The 13,467-nt window shown below is 41.6% G+C and overlaps 1 protein-coding gene across 8 annotated transcripts in view; it reads right to left on the bottom strand.

The window, feature by feature from the left end:
- ASTN2 (astrotactin 2) overlaps nt 1-13,467 on the bottom strand; it is a 1,016,905-nt gene that overhangs the window by 18,984 nt on the left and 984,454 nt on the right. The window lies entirely within an intron of this gene.

Below are 13,467 nucleotides of genomic sequence, written 5' to 3' on the forward strand. Positions count from 1 at the left end.
AGCCCAGATGGTTGAAGAAATGGGCAGCCACTGTGGCTGAAACAAAGTGAGATGAGGTAGAAAGTTGGTGGAGACCTTGTAGGCCATGACAGGGAGACTGGGGGTTAATCTGGCTGTAACATATGTCCTCACCTTTCTATGATCTCATCTGAAGCTCCATGCTATATTGATGGGAACAGACACAGCCTGTGTGGACTTAGAAGGGAAGAACTGGTAAAATGTAGACCTGGTAGATTCAAGTCTAATCTACCATAATTCTTTCCAGAGCAGCCTCTGTCCTCTGTCCTATTTTGGGAAAGCCCTGTGATCCTTGTATTCCCAGATCTCCAAGTTTTATGGTTAAGCAAAGCCTAAGAAGGGCACAGAAATAACTTTCCAGATGATGTAAGCCTTAGAGGCTAAGAACAAGCTGATAGGCCAGGCACGGTGGCTTATGCCTATAATCCCAGCACTTTGGGAGGCTGAGGTGGGCAGATCACCTGAGGTCAGGAGTTTGAGATCAGCCTGGCCAACATGGTGAAACTTCAACTCTCCTAAAAATAAAATATCAGCTGGGTGTGGTGGCATGCACCTGTAGTTCCAGCTACTTGGGAGGCTGAGGCAGAGGAATCACTGGAACCAGGGAGGTGGAGGTTGCAGCAAGCTGAGACTGTGCCACTACACTCGATTGCACCACTGCACTCCAGCCTGAGTGACAGAGTGAGATTCCATCTCAAAAAAAAAAAAAAAAAAAACAAGTTTGAATAGAAGGGTTGAGGATCTGAGTGTTCTGTCTGTGTCATGCCATCCTTTTTCACCAGCTTTTAAAGGTAGAGGCAATAGTGTGAAGTGGGTAGAGGGTCCCTAAGTTAAGCAGAATAGACCGGGGTCCTAATGGCCTTATTTCCTTCCCTCTTCCACTGCATCTCAAATTAGCCCGTGTTATAAAATGGGCATAACACCATGATTACCAAGTTTCAGAATGGTGAGCCTCAATTGGCCATACATACTTGCACTTAATAAATATAAGATGACAGGGTGATGGATGCAGGAAACCACCATGGAACACTTATACCTATGTAACAAACTTCCATGCTTTGCACATGTACCCCATAACTTAAAGTATAAAATACATTATACAAATTAATTGATATGTGCTAAGACCTGAGCTAAGAGTTACCTACATTATCACAATTAATTCCCCAACACCCCCACACAATCCTAAAAGATAGGTACTATTACCCTCTTCATTTTATACATGAGGTTCAGAGAGGGGAAGCAACTTGCCCAGATCCATGTGGTAACTACTGGGATTGGCAGTTTAAACCTTGGTTTCTCTGACTCTACAGTCCATACATGCCACCACTGCAAACTTCTGCCTTTGGATCACAGTTCTGTAGAAATCAATTCCGTACAAATGTGATTCCATTAGTCATACTTGCTGAACCACAACTATGTTGAAGCAATGCCATCTCCTGAGTTTTTCTGATCTTATGAAAATATGCTAAAATAATCACCCTCATTATCTCCACCTTTCCAAAGATAAAACTGGAGATTTAAAAAAAAAATAAGCAATGTGTCCAAAGTCACAGGTTCAGAATATTAAGGACTCAAGAGCATGATCTCTCTCACTCTAAAACCCATGCTCTTGGCTCTCAGCTGCCATTTTATCGTTCCCACTTGACCACTCACTGGCTCAGAGGATCTGATCTGGAGTGGTCCCTTCCAGCTTTGACTTCCCATGACCCTTCAACCTTTGAGGCCTCAAAGGTTGTTTTAATAAAAGGCACCATGAGTTAAAACTCCTTGGTACAAAGCAAGCAGGGGGTGACAAAGAAAGGGGCCTGGCCTTGGAGATGGCATTGCTTAAACATAGTTGTTCATATTTCAGTTCTACTGCCTAGCACTGGGAACTTGGGCAAGTCACTTCACCTCTCTGAGCTCACTGCACCTCTCTGCACCCAGCACCTGTGATAGAGAGAATGCCACCCACCTCACAAGTGCTGTATGGATAGACGTGAAATGGAAGTGCACTGTGAGGTAGGTTATCATTGGAAAGCCATGCAGAAGGGTTGAGAACAAGATCATAAAGGAACTCTGGCAAGTAGCAAGGTGGGAATCGAGAACAGCATTGGGCAACATTATGTAAGCATTCACCATCCACATATGGACCCATCCAGAAAGTGGCAGAGGCAGGATGTAAACTCTAGCCTGCATGTCCCAGAGTGCATACACTTCAGCTTGGGTATAGCTAAATTGTTGTCATTTAACACAGTATTAAGCACACAGTAGGCACTTAATAAATACTGGTGTGAATGAATGAATCAAAGCATACCATCTCTCATTTCTGAATTTGAGTTTCTCCATCAATAAAATGGAGTTAGTTTCACAGACAGTGCATGGCTGTCTCAAGGATCACATGGAGTGATGCATGAGAAAATGGCTTGTAAGAAGAGGATTTTTATAAAGACCATACATAGAACACTTATTTGTGCAAGAGAACACATTTAAAAAAAATGCTTTCTTGGAGTCAGAAGAGAAGATATATTTCAACTGAGAGAAACATGGAAGTCTTGTAGTGAATAGAATATATGAATGAAAGTTCAAAATATGAGAAGTAGGAATATGTTTTAACATTGCTTTCTCATAAGCCACTTATGTTCCTGTGATGCTTCTGCAACACATTTCCTCCACCCAAGAGGGCCCAGGGTCATCTCGCTGCTTAGCCAAGCAGCAGGAATAACAACATGCTGGGGAAGAAGTAGTCTTAGGTATTCTTATCATAAAAACTGGGTAGAATCCTTGCTTTCTCCAATTGCTGCCTGAATATGCTTTGGGAAGTCAGTTTACTTTCTCTGAGCCTCAGTCTCTTCCCTTGTAAAATAGGGTGAAATTATCCATATCTCACAAGTTGGCAATCAAGACTCAATGATATAATGATAATAATAGGGCCAGTTCAATCTTTGCTCCCTAAAAGGTAGCTTCTATTTTGGTTATTATAGTAACCAAACATGTTACTGGGGGCCTCGGGATAGAGGAGGCCTCGGACAACCCTGCTGGGGGGGGGTGGAGAAAGAGGAAGATGTCAACCTCACAGTCCTGGGTCAAAAGTCACAAGGCCATGGGCTTTCTGGTTGACTCAGCTGTAACTGTAGAACTGTTCCAGAGGCACATCTGAAAGCTGTTAGGTGCCCTAACAGGCAGGGCATGGAGGGGTTATTTGTGAAGGGGCGAAAGTGGTGGTCCCTGATATGAAGGAGAGAGAGAGGGAAAGAGACAGAGAGATTGGAAGGTGTAGGGACAGAGACCAAGAAACAGATACAAAAATATACCACAAACAAATCCATATAGCAGGGAGTGAAAGAGGGAGAGACAGGGACAGAGACAGATACAGAGGAGAGAGAGTAATCAGACCTCTGTATTCCTTGGGATCAGAAAGGGTGTCAGCCACTCTCTGCTCACTTCCATCACCGTCTCTCTGAAGCAGACTGAGGCTTACTGATAATTTGAACTAAAACTGTGTACCATCAACTTCCAATCTTGATTTTACAAGTGGGGAAACCAAAGCCCAGAAGGGAAAACAACTTGCACAGAGACCCACTTGCCAATCAGTTCAGAGTAAAGATTGAGGCATTCCTGACAACTCCTCCAGTGCTCCTTCCTACATTTCCATGCCCTGGTGGATCAAGGTCCAAGCCCACTTATGGGATGTTTTCATTATGAAAGAGGTGGCTCATGGATAACGTTAGATGGGCTAGTTACGAACCTGGAGCCCAAACCATTGCTATTCCTTCCCTTGGCCTTATTTCAGGGGAAGCAACACTGGCCAAGGTGGCTAAAATCTGAATTTGAGTCCCAGCTTGCCTACAGACTGTGTGGTATGAGATCTCGCATACCTACAGTAATACAGTCTCAGTGCATTGGGAAGTTGAAATCCAAACAAACACACTGTGGGGAAATGCCTAGGGATGACTACTCCAAATTATTTTTCAATATTCCTTCATGACAATGTCATTGTCAGGACATTGTCATCCTCAGGACACCATCTTCATCATCCTTAGGACAAAGTCCATCACTCTCAGGACAAACTCAACTTGGAATCCCTCAGTCATTTGAGAGTACTCTATTACTGAGCCCCGAATGAGCTCTGGTCGAAGGTCTAGGTGTGCTTGCTGACTTTTCTCCCTATTCTGCTTCACAGCAGAGGCATCTCCAGCTGCTGATGGTTCCAGAATATGGATCCCACCTCTGAACCTTTCCACCGGTGGCACCCTCTGGATGAGTCATCCATCCCCTTCTTCACGTGACCCTCTCCACCTTGTCCTTGAAGCATCACTCAAATTTTACCTCCTCTGGGAAGTCTGTTTTGACCTGTCTGAAGAGCTAGGTCAGCACCCCTTCACTTCTCTCTTGCCCCTATGAATATATGACTCCTTCAGGATCAGAATAAGGTTCTGCTCATGCCTAAACACCTATACCTGATGCATCAACACTCAGTACACACAGGTTAGAATGAATGAGGTTCATGAATGAGGCTCATTTCTCTTTCCTGGGAATCAATCTTTCCATCTATAAAATGAACAGAAGATGATTAGATTAAAGAGTTACTAAAAGAAATGGAATAACAAGAGGACTAAAGTCATGGCTTTGGAATCAAATAATTTAGTGTTAAATTCTGGCTTCTTGTACATTGGCTGTGTGCAGTCTTGTCTTGTGTACTCACCAGTACAATGGGAACAATAATATTAAAACCCACCATGGAGGGTTCTTGTTAGAATAAAAGAAAGTGCAGCATGGAAAGTGCTCAGCACAATGCCCAGCCTGTGCTATGCAATAACCAACAGGCAATCAACCGCTGTTGGCGTCATCATTAGGGTTAGTACTCAGCCACTGCCCAAGGCTCTGACTTCACCCCCACATGGAAGTGGTCCCAGTGGAGATCAGAGGAGGGTGGGTAGAAAGGAAGCCGTTGTTGGTCCCATCCAAGACCCCCAGACCTCCTCATAGCAGGGGTGAGAGAATGAAACCAAGAAGTTAATTGGCGGTGAGATCTTCTCACAGATCTGACAGGGGGTAAGAGCAGGGACAGAGCCCTAGAGGCCCATGTCAGGCCTAGTCCCCGAGTTTACAGGAGAATGTGTTTGAAGTCTCCAGGCCAATGCCTGCTCTTCCCCAGCCCCGCAACATGATTTAGGCATTCTGGGGAGGCAAAAGTCTCCTTGCTGATTTGAAGGGAAACAGATGTTTTCAGGCCAGAGGCCCCAGTCTTGTAAAATGCTCCTTCCCCTAACACAGCTTTGGCAAACAACTTCCCATTAGCTCACCTCCACCCCTCCCACCCCCACTGCCATGGCTCCCCTCCATGCCATTCCCAGCACAATGTGGCAGACAGGGGCAGTAGGAAAAGTGCCCAGTCCAAGCTTAAGCTTTGGGTCTAGGAAGCTGGATGGCCAGGGACACCTCAATGCCCATCTCTGTGCTTCAGCCTCTGATCTCTGCAGTGAGGGATTGGATCAAGATCACTGCTGAGGGGTAGGTTAGATCTAATATTATAGGAAACGAGAGTTGTTTTTCTCTGTTAGAGCTGGTGTTACCCATTCCAGACTTTTCTCCACTGGATTCTGTGGCAAAGAGCATGGACTTACAAATAAGACTGTTCTGGATTTGAATCTGGACTCCACCTGGGCAGTAGCAAGAAGCTACTGAGCAAGTAGCAATTTAACCATTGAGCCTCAGTTTCCTTATCTGTAAAATGGGGACAAAAGGTTCATCATGTGGGCTTGTGAGAATGAAATCAGAATACAATCTCTCTACGATCTCTACTAATAGTTTAGGTTTCTTGTGAACAAAATCAAGTACCGTATATTTTCCCTTGTACTATTCATGATACCCAGACAGTCTGGATGCAGAGAAAATGTGTAATAGTGTTCCTGATTGATTTCTGATGGGAAGACTGCTAGACACCCTGCAGTCCAAAACCTCAGGTTCTGAATCCAGCTCTACTCAAGTAGTAGAAAGAGCGTTTCTGCTTTTATGATCACAATGAGGCAGGGTGTGAAGAAGTTAGAATAGACTCTGGAGCCCTTCTACCTGAGATCCAATGTTTGTTCTATCACCTACTATCTTTATGACCTTGAGCAAGTTAATTGACCTTTCTGTTCTTTAGTATTTTTTGTCTTTAAAGTGTGTGGCTGGGCATGGTGGCTCACAACTGTAGTCCCAGCACTTTGGAAGACTTAGGCAGGTGGATCGCTTGAGCCCAGGAGTTCAAAACCAGTCTGGGCAGCATGGCAAAACCCCGTTTATACAAAAAATACAAAACTTAGCTGTGCATGGCAGCACACAGCTGTAGTCTCAGCTACTCAGGAGGCTGAGGTGGGAGGATCATTTGAGCCTGGGAGGTTGAGGCTACAGTGAGCCAAGATGGCACCACTGCAGTCCAGCCTGGGCAAGAAAGAGAGACCTTGTCTCTAAATAAATAAATGAGTAAAAATAAAATGTGTATGATAATGTTATCTATCTCAAAGGGATGCTAGAAGAATAAAGTACTTGAGATGGTGCTTGGCACATGGTAAGTGGTAAGTTAACACAACTGTTACTCAATGTGCACATGTTTGATTAATCTCTTCTATAATGGCTTTTAAACGACACCCTGGCCCCAGTTCTTTGACACTTCACCTTGAATAAGGGCAGGCTCATGAGTGCTTTGGCCAGTAGAGCAAGAGGAGTCCAGGAGTCACCATGTGACTTCTTAGTGTGGGTCATAAAAGGGGACGCAGCTTCCATCCTGCTTACTGAATCATTCTCACTTGGAACCATGGGCCTCCATATAAGAAATTTGGCTGCCCTGAGGCCACTGTGGTGGGAGGAAGACAAGCCATAAGGAGAGGCCACATGTGGATGCTTCAGCAGCCCTGGTGCCTAGGTCCCAGATGGATAAGTAAAGGAGCCTTCAGATAATTCTCACACACGCAGTCAAGTTACACCTAGCTTTTGAATTCTTGCAGTTGAGGCTCCACACTTAATGGAGCAAAGACAGTCCAATCTGGTATGTTCTGTCTGAATTTCCAATCCACAGATCCGTGAGCAAAACCAAATGGTCATTTTAAGCTAAGTTTCAGGGTTATTCGTTGTGTCATCAATAGTAACTGCAACAACTAATAAGCATTGCAAGCAGGATCAGCAAACTATAGCCCACAGTCCAAATCTGGCCTGCTGCCTATTTTTGTAAATAAATCTTTTACAACCACACTCTTTTGGTTTGCTTTGAATGCATTTTGTATGGCTGCTTTCACATTACTATGGCAGAATCATGTACTTGTGACAGAAATCGCAGCACCATCAAGGCCTAAAATATTCACTATTTGGACCTCCAGGGAAAAGCTTGCTGACTCTAATATAGAGCTTTGAATGTACTGAATGCAAGATCGTTTCCTTACATTATTTCATTTAATCCCAAGGTTAGAAAGCATTCCTATTTTACAGTTAGGCTCAGAGAGTTCAAGTGACTGGCCCAAAGTCACATAGCTCTTTAACTGCAGATCTAACGCCTCTATGGCCTGTTGAAGATCTAGATTCCAGTTTGAGTAATAATGGCTTTGGGTAAGTTCCATCATGCTCTGCTCTCAGTTTCCCAGCCTGGGTCATAAGGATATTGGGCAAGTTGGTCTGGAGAGGCTGCCAAAATTCAGATGTCTAAACTTTTCCTGAGCTGAGTGCTAGCTACCAGGCAAAGTATTTCTGTTCCCCTCTAGTCTAGGAGTACCAAAATGAGCCTTGAGAATGAGTCACCAGAGGCTGCTATGCATCCCTGCTCACTCTCATGTGCAGCCACCTACCCACCCTTGAGCACCAGAACCCAACTTTCCTATCTCCCAACTCAAGCTGACAACCCCTGCTTTCTGCCAACATAAATATTTAATTCTAGTGCCTGGAACAGAGAGACCACCTTGGTATTAAGGACTCCTGTCCTAGTTTCTACTTTCAAAACAACACAGTCTGCGGCATGACTGGGAGGCCCTGGCTTAGAACAAAGGTAAAGCAGTTTGTGGTTGGGCTCCAAACACCAGCTCCCCACACTTGTACTGCCTTCAACCCCTCAAGCTGTATGAGCTAAGAGGCAAAGAATCAGGGGAGTAGGGAGCTGGCAGAGAGAGCTCTGCAGGAAGGCCAAGTCGGGAAACCATTGTTGGTTCTAAGCTTAGGCAGAGGTTATATCAACCTGGGAGTACTGCTAGGCATCCACTGTTCTGACTGCTAAATCCCCTGAAATACACTGGTATGTGAACATCTCCCTAAAATTCATAGTTCAGTCAACATCAGAACTCAGAAATAATTATGGTATTAACACTTGAAATTAAATAAATATAAATTGATTTACAAGTAAAGATTATTGAGTGTATCTCCAATACCTGAGGAGTAAGTATCACAGCATCTCCACTCTGTGTGTGCCTTGCCATGAGTGAATGCCTGCTAGGTGCTGGGCATTCTGCTAAGCAGGGAAGAAATGCCCATGAAAAAAAGAGTGGGGTTTTTGCTGTCACAGAACTCATGGAAGAGCAGGGAGATGGTCAAATGAACAAGAAATGGGATGCAGTACTGTAAGCTCTTCAATAAAAATGTATTCTTGCACCTACATTTACTTCAGGCATGTCTGTTCTTCTTTTTTCAAAACAGCAGACTAAGCCTTAGATATGAGTTTAAAAGCTTCTGTGAATTAGACTTTATCTTGCTGGATCTTGCAGTCTGCTGCAAACTGGGATTGTCAACGACCTACAGGACTCTCATTTTTTTGGTATGAAAAATGATGACAATTCTTGCCCTCTCCATTCTGAAAGCATTTGAAGAGTGAATAAAGCAGTGGACATAAACATATAAATACTATGCAAACGATCTGTTTGAGTGTATTTATTCACTCATCAAATATGACCTGACCCCTCTTGAAAAAAAATGCAGGTTGGCATGTTGCTTGGCTTTAGCAACAATTGCTCTGCTTGCCCTTCTCTCCTTGGTCTTCTCCTGTCCCTTCCTCTCCCTATCGCCCCCACCCCCCTTTACCTTCTCCTTCTCTTTTTTCAGAATGTGGACTAAATGATAACATATAATCATACTAGCCATAATACCTTAATTGGAAGATGTTCATATTTTAATAGGTTGTTTTAGGGTAAAGCAGACACAGACTAACTTTATGGTCTCAAGTCAAGGAATTAATTGAGCACAGAATGCCCAATTATTCTGCTCCAATTTACATTCCTGGGATCTTTGAAGCAAATTGCAGGCTTTAAAAAACATCTTTGTTGTACATTGGACAGAATCTCTGAAACTCAGATATAAACAATAATTTTTAAAGTGACTTCAGTTATATAAATGACTTTTTCAGAAGGCATAACTTGCAAGTATGTTGAATTGAGAGGCAGAGGAGATGATGTGTAGGTTTCACCCTGTCATTAACTAGCTATGTGGCTTTGGTGGGATTATTTGACCTCTCTGCACCTCAGTGGCCTGTCAATAACCCCATGGTGATGGTGTGAGGACTAAATGGTGGTTATGGATGTAAAAGTGACTTAAAGATTCCACACACATTTCCTGGGCACATACTCTGTATCAGATACAGAACTGGAAGCTTTTATGCAGTTGTCTTCTGTTACTTTCCTACTGCTTAAGGGGTATGTATTACTAAATCCATTCTACAAGGAGGCAAGTGAGCCTTGGAAATTTAGATCGACTTTCTCAAGGCTACAGAGAGAGTAGTAGCAGTTCAGCCAGGCCCCAACATAGGTCTACTCACTCAAAATTCAGTGCCCTTTCCAAATGGATAAAATTATTAGGTATTCATTGGCCCCAAGTGGGTCTTGAGTCATAGTTCAGAGGAAGTTAAAATTTATTAGAAGGATGAACTCCATGTTCTGAACTTGTGATAAGGAAGAGATCTTACCACAGGAACACCATTACTTTCTGCTCCTTTCAACACTGACATCACTTCTCTTCCCACATCTGACCCTAAAGCCCTTCTCTTCTTCCATGATGCCTTCAAGATTAAATTTTGCCAAAGCCAAGCTCAGAGGAAGAGAGGCCAAGCAGAGGTCACAACTTGGCTTTACTCTTGGCCTTTAGGTTAGGGAACACTATAGACAGAATGATTCTTATCTACTCAGTTCTGAGTGGAGCTTAGTTCCCATCTCATATGTGAGCTCTGCTTTCCATGGGTAGAGGGTGAGAGTGGGAAGAAGAAACAAGCCCTGTGCTTGGAGTCTAAAAGACAGAGTTTGCATCATGACTCTCCCTATTTCCTGTTTCTATCATATCTGAAAGTCTTAGTTTCCCTATCTACAAAATGAAGTCAATAATACATGCCTCACAAAATTACTGTAAGAATGAATAGCATGAGAAACACCCAGAACAGTGCTTGGTACAATAAATGTTATCTTGCTTGTCTTGCTTACTTATGACACTCAAGTAAGATAAAATGGAAACAGTGCTTCTTTAAAATCAAGTTTCTGCACAAAAGCAATAGTTCTGGAGGGTGCTGTTTTTCATAAGGTTTTGTTAGAGCTCCAGTTCAGGCACAGCATGTATAGGCAAATCATGCCATGTTTGTGAGCCTTGGTTTCCTTATCAGTTACCCCATAACAACAATATCCACTTTCAACAGTAGTTAAGAAAACTAGAAACAATTTACACACTGAGGCACTGGCTCAGCTGGGGCCTAAACTCAAGGCTGCCTGTTTATAAAGCCCTAGCTTTGTCTCTGATCGACCATGTGACCTTGGGTGAATTTCTGTCCCATGGACTTTGCTTTTTTTTCCTGTTTAACAATGGGTCACCAGATGTCTTCACTGGTGAGTGACAGCAAATATTAACACCAGTTAGTACCAATCTTCTGTAAGCTCTTCCGACAAGACAAAGGAAGAAGGAACACTGACATCAAATTCTATAAGGTGGTATTATCTTTATAGAATTTACTTGATTAAAACCAGATGAAATCCAACATCCCTTATTAATATTGATATAACAGAATACTAACTAAACTGAACAACTATTAAAAAGACTATCCTCTAGGAAAAAGTAGAATTTGTCTAGTAGAGATACCTATTTTTACCATTTCTATTCTACATTGTACAGAAGGTTCTAGACAAGACAATTCAGCAAGAAAAAAAAAGCATCCAGATAAGAAAAAAAAAGGTAATATAATCTATTTTTGCAGAGACATAATCTTATATATGGAAAATAAAAAGGAGTTCATAAAATATTATATATACAAAAAGTTTGTACTTCAATGTAATAAAAGTTACATACAGTAGAACCACAGCTAGTATTATACCAAATGGGGAAAATTAAAAAGCTTTTAATATCTGGAAGAAGAAAGTGATGTATACTTTCATCATTGTTATTACTAGAAGCCTAGCTAGAGAAATCAGACAAGATAAAGCAATAATGGGTGTCCACATTGGAAAAAATGAAGTCAAATTATCCGTATTTGCAGATGATATGATCTTATATTTGAAGACACCTAAGACTCCACCAGAAAAACTATTAGAACTGACAAAATCAGCAAAGTTGTAGGATACAAAATCAACATACAAAACTAAGTAGCATTTCTTCATGCCAGTAGTGAACAATATGAAAAAGAAATCAAGAAAGTTATCCCATTTACAATTGCTACAAATAAAATGGAATAAACAACTGAAGAAGTGAAAGATTGCTACAAAATAAAATATAAAACATTGATGCAAGAAATCGAAGAAGACACATAAAAGCAGGAAAGATATTCCATGTTTGTGGGTTGAAAGAATAAAATGTCCATACTACCGAAAGCAATCTATAGATTCAATGCAATCGCTATCAAAATACCAATGATATTTGTATTAGTCCATTTTCATGCCACTGATAAGGAAAAACCCGAGACTGGAAGAAAAAGAGGTTTAATGGACTTACAGTTCCACATGGCTGGGGAGGCCTCACAATCATGGCAGAGGGCAAGAAGTAACAAGTCACATCTTACATGGATGGCAGCAGGGAAGCTAACTCCTGCAGGGGAACTACTCTTTATAAATTATTAGATCCTGTAAGACTGACTTACTCTCATGAGGACAGTGTGGGAAAGAATTCCCCCCATGATTCAATTACCTCCCACCGGGTCCCTCCTACAACACATGGGATTTCAAGATGAGATTTGGATGGAGATATAGCCAAACCATATCAACATTCTTCAGAGAAATAGAAAAAAATCCTAAAATTCCTTTGAAACCACGAAAGACCCAAAGTAGCCAAAACTAACCTGAGCAAAGAGAACAAACTGGGAGGAATCACACTGCCTAACTTAAAATTATATTACAGAGCTATAGTAACAAAAACACCATGGTACTATCATAAAAACAGACACATATAGCAACAGAACAAAATACAGACCTCAGAAATAAATCCACACATCCACAGTTAACTCATTTTGAACAAAGGTGCCAAGAACACACATTGTGGAAAAAACAGTCGCTTCAATAAATGGTGCTGAGAAAACTGGGTATCTATATATCAGAGAAACAAACTAGAGTGCTGTCTTTGCCATATGCAAAAATCAAATCAAAATAATTTAAAGAGTTACATCTAAGACTTCAAATTATGAGACCACCATAAGAAAACTATTGGGGAAACTCTCCAGGACATGGATCTTGGCAAAGATCTCTTGAGTAATAGCCCAAAAGCACAGGTAACCAAAGAAAACAACTGAACAAATAGGATGATAGCAAGTGAAAACTGCACAGGAAAGGAAACAATAAGATGAAAAGACAACTCACAGAATGGGAGAAAATATTTGCAAGTTACCCATCTGTCAAGGGATTAATTATCAGAATTAAGAATTAGGAGCTGAAACAACTCAATAGGAAAAAGAATCAAATAACCCCATTTAAAAATGGGCAAAAGAGCTGAATAGACATTTCTCAAAAGAAGACATAAAAATGGCAAACAGGTTTATAAAAAAGTACTCAACATCATTGATCATCAGAGAAATGCAAATCAAAACTACAATGAGATATCACCTCGCTCCAGTTAAAATGGCTTTTATCTGAAAGTCAGGCAGTAACAAATGCTGACAAACATGTGTAGAAAGGGAAACCCTTGTATGTTATTGGTGGAAAGGTAAATTAATACAACCACTATCAAGAACAGTATGGAGGGTCCTCAAAACACTAAAGATAGAACTACCATATGATCCAGCTATCCAAAGGAAGGTATATACCCAAAAGAAAGGAAATCAGTATGTTGAAGAGATATCTATACTCCCATGTTTATTTCAGCACTATTCACAAGAGCCAAGATGTAGAAACAATCTGTGTCCATCAGCAGACGAATGGATAAAGAAAATGTGGTACATATACACAATGGAATAGTATTCAACCATTAAAAAAAAAATGGATCCTACCATTGGCAACAACATGGATCGAACTGGAGGATATTATGTTAAGTGAAATAGTCAGGCACAGAAAGACAAAC

Source organism: Callithrix jacchus, chromosome 1 (genome assembly GCF_049354715.1).
Source record: "Callithrix jacchus isolate 240 chromosome 1, calJac240_pri, whole genome shotgun sequence".
NCBI lineage: Eukaryota > Metazoa > Chordata > Mammalia > Primates > Cebidae > Callithrix > Callithrix jacchus.